The sequence below is a fragment of the Magnolia sinica genome, chromosome 8, assembly GCF_029962835.1.
Source record: "Magnolia sinica isolate HGM2019 chromosome 8, MsV1, whole genome shotgun sequence".
In the NCBI taxonomy this organism is placed as follows: Eukaryota; Viridiplantae; Streptophyta; class Magnoliopsida; order Magnoliales; family Magnoliaceae; genus Magnolia; species Magnolia sinica.
The window spans coordinates 69,191,383-69,199,134 of NC_080580.1; the positions used below are offsets into that span (position 1 = coordinate 69,191,383).

The following is a 7,752-nucleotide window of genomic DNA, read 5'->3' on the forward strand; positions in this document are numbered from 1 at the left end:
TTTTTTAGAAAATACGGGACATATGGATATTAGGCCAGGGGTAATCCAACTCCTTCCAAAATTTTATGGGCTTGAATATGAAAATCCATAGCTACACTTAAAAGAGTTTGATGAGATTATAGTCACTCTATACTTTCCAAATGTGTCCGATGACACGGTCTAGCTGAAACTCTTTCCTTTTTCTTTGAAAGAGAAATCTAAGACGTGGTTGTAATCACTACTTCCTCGATCTATTGGTAGATAGAATGACATGACAAGGGAGTTCATAAAATTTTTTTTCCCATACCATAAGATGAACACCCTTAGAAAGTCAATCATGAACTTCGCTTAAAAGGAAGATGAAACATTCTTCCAATGTTAGGAGCGGTTCAAGGATCGTGTCAGTTCATGCCCACAACATGATTTTGAAATATGACGCATCATGAATTTTTCTATGATGGACTGACATCTCTCATGCGCCAATTAGTTGAGACAATGTGTAATGGGGAATTCATGAATAAAAATGTCGATGATGGGTGGGACTACTTCAATAAGCTTGTTGAAACACACAATCATGAGACATCTCCCCAAAATCAAGCACCATGCCTATGTTAACTCAATCTAAGGAGGGGTGGAATGTATCTCCTAAGAGAGGATGATGATATCAATGCTAAAGTGGCTAATCTCACCAGAAAACTTGAGGCCATGGAATTAAAGAAGGATAAGGCTAAGAAAATGTTTGCAGTATTTGTCCTTGCAACATTTATACAACTGAAAATTGTCCAACAATGCCTACCTTTCAAGAGGTACTAAATGAGCAATCCAATGCCATAAGTAATTACCAAAGACCTTTTAGCGGGCTCATCTCTAATACATACATTCCCAACTAGAGAAATCATCCAAACTTTAGTTGGAGAAATGGACAAACTGCTACACCTCAGGGATTCCCTAATCAAATTCCACATCAAAGGAAACCTCAGGAGGGTCCAGTTTTAAAGCATCTTTAAAATCAAGAGCTTTTCAATCAGGGTATGCTACAAGTCTTTCAAGGTCTCACAAAGGCCATACAAGTACTTGAGACTAAAAGTGCGATTAGGAATAAAGAGAGCCTTCCAGCTTAACCTCTTCCCAATCCAAAATAGTAATATGAAGTTAACAACCCAAGATGTTCAAATCAGATGGAGCAAGCTAAATCTATCACCACTCTTAGGAGTGGGAAGACCATTGACAAAACTATTCTGGTTAGGGCTGAAAAGCCTAAGGACTCAGAAGAGGACAACAATGATAGATCTAGTCATGTGCTACAAGAGTTAGAACCGAAACCTTAAGGAAAGCCAATTGCTCCATTTCCCCAACGGTTAGTTAGACCAAAACCTCTCTCTAACTCTCAGGATATTCTAGAGATGTTGAAACAAGTGAAGTCAACATCTCTCTACTGGATAATTTCTGAAAGACCTATGTACGACTAAGAGGTGAGAAAGTATCCAAAAGAAAATCTTTTTAACTGAAAAGTGAGTGCCATCCTAAAGCAAGTTGTGCCACAAAAGTATAAAGATCCTGATAGTCCAACCATCGCTTATGTAATTGGGAATTACCAGATTGAGCACACACTTCTTGACTTAGGAGTGAGTGTAAATCTGATTCCTTACTCGGTTTACGAACAACTAGATTTGGGTGAATTGAAATCCACCTGAACCACATTACAACTTGTCGATCGCTCAGTTCGTGTACCAAGAGGGATAATCGAGGATGTGTTAGTCTAGGTTGACAAATTCTATTATCTGGTAGATTTTATTGCCCTGGATACTCAACCCATCGTAGACATGAGCACTAAAATTCTGGTCATTCTTGGTCGCCCATTCCTGGCCACTTCAAACGCAATCATTAATTGAAGGAATGGAGTCATGAGTATGTCTTTTAGGAATATGACATTGAAGCTAAAGATCTTTTTCAACACAGGAAAACAGTGAGAGGATGAAGACAATTCCCATGATATTAACCTGATTGATTCTTTCGTGGAAGATAGAACACTTCTGATCTTATCCTCTGACTCTCTAGAGACGTGCCTGGATCACTCCCATAATTTTGATGATGACATGATTAGGGAGATGGGGACCATACTGGATACCATGCTGGTACTTGAAGTTAACTGGTGGAGGCCACAATTTGAAAAAATTATCCCAAATTGATGTAGTAACTCTATTGTCTAACCTCAAAGCATCGAAGCTTGACCTAAAACCTTTACCCTCTGATTTGAAATATGTCTATTTAGGTCAAGATGAGACATAACCAGTGGTGATTTCTTCCCACCTTGAGCAAGAACAGGAGAGTATGATCATCCCTACTCTCAATGAGCACAAAGGAGCCCTTGGATGGTTGATTACAGACCTCAAGGTAATTGACCCTTTGATTTGTACTCACTGCATTCATCTAGAGGATAATGTAAAGACCTGATGACAACCACAACGTAGACTAAATCCAAACATATAGGAAGTGGTTAAGTCTGAGGTTCTTAAACTATTGGATGTGGGTATCATATACCCTATATCTAATAGTCAATGCGTGAGTCCAACTCAAGTTGTTCCTGAGAAGTTCGGAATCGCATCGTAACCAATGCCAACAATGAACTCGTGCCAACTAGAGTTACTACTGGTTGGAGAATGTGCATTGACTAGAGGAAGTTGAATACTATAACGAGAAAGGACCACTTTCTTTTGCCCTTCATTGATCAAATTTTAGAAAGGCTAGCTAGTCATTCTTATTACTGTTTCCTTGATGGATATTCGAGCTATAATCAGATTGAGATAGCCCTTGAAGACCAAGAAAAGACCACGTTCACATGTCCTTTTAGCACTTTTGCTTACCCAAGGATGCTATTTGGACTGTGTAATGCCCCTGCCACCTTTCAGCGATGCATGGTAAGTATGCTTTCTGTTATGGTGGGGCAATATTTAGAGGTCTTCAAGAATGATTTCTTGATTTTTGGTCAATCCTTCAGCGAATGCTTAGAAAATTTAAAAATTTTGCTGAAGCGATGTGAGGAAAAGAACTTGGTATTGAATTGGGAAAAGTTCCACTTCATGGTTCGTAAGGGAATTGTCCTTGGACATATCATCTCGTCCAAAGGAATCGAGGTAGATAAGACTAAGATTGATCTTATCTCTAACCTACCTTCACCTAAGAACATACGAGATGTGTGATCCTTATTAGGACAGGATGGGTTTTATAGAAGATTCATAAAGGACTTTAGTCACCTCTTCATCCTTTATGTAATCTACTTCAAAAGGATGCACTATACGAATGAACTGATCAATGCCAGGAAGCTTTTACTAAGCTCAATGGCATGTTAACCACTATACCTATCATGCAGCCACCCGACTAGAGCCTTCCTTTTGAACTTATGTGCAACGCATCTGACTATGCTCTTGGGACAGTTTTAGGATAAAGAAAAGAAAAGAAGTCTTATGTTATTCATTATGCAAGTAGAACTCTAAATCCTGCTCAAGTGAACTATTCTACTACGAAAAAGGAACTCTTAGTCGTATTGTTCGCTTTAGACAAATTTAGGTCCTACTTGATCGGATCTAAGATTATTATCTATAGCGATCATGCGACGCTTAAGTATCTTCTTTCTAAGAATGATGCTAAGCCCCGCATCATAAGATGGATCCTCTTATTCAAAGAATTTGATTTAAAAATAAAAGATAAAAAAGGAGTAAAGAACATAGTGGCTGACCATCTTTCTAGACTTAACTTATCTGATTCCCTTGAGATGACACCCATAAATGACATGTTTCCTGATGAAAAACTATTTAAAGTCTCCTATGCACCTTGGTTCACTGATATTGCTAATTATCTTGCCACACGTTTCACGCCGACACATTGGACTATGTAAGATAAGAAAAAAAATTTCACTGAGGTACACAAATTCTTCTAAGATGATCCTTATTTATTTAAATATTGCCCAGACCAAATCTTAAGGAGATGTGTGCTAGACAATGAACACTAGAGTGTCAGCTCATTCTGTCATTCTCAGGCCTGTGGTGGTCACTTTTCTACTAAAAAGACCATGGCTAAAATTCTGTAGTGTGGCTTTTATTGGCCCACTATGTTCAAGGACACTCATAAGTTTTACAAAGCTTGTGAGCATTGTCAAAAATTGGGGGCATTATCCCGTCGAAATACGATGCCTTTGAACCCCATTCTCATTATTGAAGCATTTGATTACTGGGGCATCAATTTCATTAGACCATTTCCCCAATCTCATGGAAACTTATATATTCTGCTAGCCATAGACTATGTCACTAAATGGATCGAAGCGATCCTATGTTGGAATAATGGCCATCAGACGATCATTAATTTCTTAAAAGAGAACATCCTTTCCCGGTTCAGAACACCTTGTGCCATCATTAGTTATGGAGGCTCACATTTTGCAACAGTCCATTCACTAAAGTAATGAAGAAATATAGCATCTCTCATAAGGTGAGCACTCCATACCACCCACAGACGAGTGAGCAAGCTGAGATTTTCAATAGGGAGATCTAACACATCCTGAAAAATATGGTTAACCCTGACTGTAAGGATTGGTCAATTCGCTTGATTGATGCTTTATGGGCTTACTGTATAGCCTTTAAAACTCACATTGGAATGTCTCCCTTTAGACTTATCTATGAAAAAGCTTGCCACTTACTAGTGGAGTTGGAACATAGATCCTACTAGGCTATAAACAATTTGAACTTTGACTTGGACAACACTGACTCCCTGCGTAAGCTACAATTATATGAACTCGAGGAGATCCGAAATGATGCGTACGAGAACTCAAGAATTTACAGAGAAAGGATGAAAGTGTTTCATGACCAACATATTCTTCAAAAATCATTCACACCAGGTCAGAAAGTCCTCTTGTATAATTTGCAGTTATATCTCTTTCCGGGAAAGCTCTGATCTCGTTGGACCGGCCCGTTCTCTATTACAAAAGTATATCCTCATGGGGCTGTCGAGATAAAGAATCCAGATAATGGCAATGAATTCAAAGTAAATGGACATCGATTAAAGTCGTTTGTTGAAAATTTCAATTTAGAGGACATGTTTATACCTCTGAGTGATCCTGTTTACCAGGATTGATCTCCTGGTCTGATGGAGGTATATGTAGGTTTATCGCTTTCATGGGACTAGGGTAATTTACTTTATACTATTTTAGGAAAGTTTGCTTATACTTCGTTGAGTTTTATTTTGTACTAACCCATTTTTATGCTGAGATCCGTGGAAAAGCTTCAAATTTCCTTCTTCCAGGTACTATCTTTCCATCACCATTCCCTTTCTTTTCGTTGCCTCATTTGCATTACATGCCTATTTCTTGTACATTGAGAATAATGTAGATTTTTTGGGGAGTGTGGGGATTAGGTAACCTAATCAGTGTTTTTCTCAGCTTTGAGCAAAGCTTTTAGAAAATTTTCAATATCTTGAGTTGAACTCTGTTTAAAAGGCAATAAATTGTGTTATTAAGAATGCTTTAAGTATGATGAGAAGTGAGATTGGATTTTAAATTGTTGGAGCTTGGTCATCTAAATAAAATATTACTTACAGTTCTTACATTCAAATTGATTAAGAATATGCCTGAATATCATGTTAATCTAAACCACAAGACATGTTCAATTTGCTTTCTTAGAGTGTGCTTAAGTTTCTAATAGTTAGTATGTGGATCATTGTTAGATATTGAGAATTTAGTCTGGAGAACTCTGTCCACCTTAAGAGATGAAAAACCAGTTAAAAAAATAGGAGATCGACAAAAAGGTCATGAAGAATGAAAAATGGCTGCATCTTTGAGGGGAATGAAAAATGTCTTTGAAAAGGATGTAATGTTTGAAAAAGAGGAATAAATAATGGTGACCATCGATATAAAATCAAAAACTAGAAAAAGAATGAAAAAGGGGATAGGTTTAGAATCAGTACTTGAGTTTTTAATTAATCTTGAGATGATGAACATGGCTAACATTATGGAACAAAAGTAGTTTTCTGAGCAACAAATTGACTGTCACCAAGCTCATTAGAAAACTTGATATTTGAACTTCCATTATGATTCAATTGATAAAGAACCAGCTTAATTAATTGCCTAGTCAATTTGGCTCTAAGTTTACAAAAATCTCACTATCTCACTTAATGTTACTCATTCATACTTGATTGCACAAAAGATTGTTTTTCAAAAAAGGTTTTTGAACTTGAGATTGAAAATTATTTTTCACATATTTTGCTTGGAACAAGAAAAATGCTCGTTGGGGGGTTGTGTTCAGGGTCAAATATTGCATATTGGACCCCATTTATTTCTTGGTTTTATAAACATAATATGACTTAATTAATGGTATATTTCACATGTGATTGTATTGCAAGGTGAATTTAAGAGATTGAATTGAAAAGAACGCTAAAAGCATGGATTTAGTGCTCAAAAGTCACCAAAGAAAAGAAGGGATCCTTGGAGACCAAAATTGAAGATTTCAAGATACCAAAATCCAAGAAAACCAAGTGGAGAAGGAAGGAAGTTAAAAGAGCAAGTGTAAGAATCACAAAGATTGTGTCATCGAGAACCATTCGATGACATTAAAGATCTGTTCAATGACATTGAACACTGGTCGATGACATCAAATTTATGAGGAAATATCGAGTTGGTCGCTGGACATATTGGGTGTTTTTCTCAATTAATCAATGTCATGTTCGATGAATCGAAGGAAGGTGTTCGATGACATCGAAGACTGCTCGATGGCATAGAAATTATTAAAGAAATTGAAGCAACTCGCTGGACTATTTTGGACCCATTTTCGATGACTCAAAGACATGTTTGATGGATCGAAGCTTCGCTCGATGACATCGAAAGATGGTTCGATGAGATAGAGACTTACGCAGTGTAAAAGAAGAAAAGGCGCGACTCCCGGTTTCAAACCCCTTTGATGACATCAAAGGGTGTTTGAAGACATCGAAGGCATTACACAGTTTGCATAAATTTGATCCAGTTTTGTAACTTTGTAGAACTTTGCCTATAAATAGGGTTTTCTAGGTATTTTTAAAGATATCTAGTGTTTGGAGAAGCAAAGCAAAAGGGCAGAGCTGCTTCATAAGAGTTCTTCTTCCCTTCTCCTTAGTTTTTAATGCTTTCTTCTAGGGTTTTTAATCCAATCATGTCTATGGTTGGGTAGATCCCTTAGCTAGGGCTAAGGGGTGAAGCTTGTAGCATGATTGGTTTGATTTTCTTATTTGATTCTTGTTATTGTTGAACTCTTTTGATATTTAAGGAATACTTTTAGTGTTTAATGGTTTGTTGTGACTGAAATTACAATGGATTTGTGATATCTTGAAGTATCTTCTTCTTATGTTTGGAGTTTGTAGAAATAAGAAATCCTGTTGTTCTCCATCATCCCTTGGACATGGATGGGTGACAGAACCCTTTCTATCTTCCACAATTCTCCCATGTTTAGTTGTTGGATTGGTGTACCCTGTTGTCTACCATTGTCTCCTAGGCATGGTTAGGTGATGGAATCACTTCCAATCTTCACAACTTTCATCTCTTAAGAATTAGGTCAATGAAAGTTTAGATCTGATCTTATTGAATATCTTCCAATTGGATAGGATAGGACTCCAATTCCAATTGAGTACCTTGAATCAAATAAGGAAATATCCTAATAGTTACAAGTGGATCCTTGGAATCCCTAGTTCATGCCTTTAAATTGCTCGAGTTTCTAAACAAACACTTCACAATTACTTCCTCTACTCTCCTGATTTAGG

At 37.2% G+C, this 7,752-nt stretch overlaps 1 non-coding gene across 1 annotated transcript; it reads right to left on the reverse strand.

The window, feature by feature from the left end:
* Positions 1 to 298: 298 nt before the first annotated feature.
* On the reverse strand, positions 299 to 405 carry LOC131254622 (small nucleolar RNA R71). Its single transcript, XR_009175744.1, has one exon. It is a non-coding gene; the product is annotated as a small nucleolar RNA R71 (small nucleolar RNA).
* Between the last annotated feature and the right edge of the window lie 7,347 nt (positions 406 to 7,752).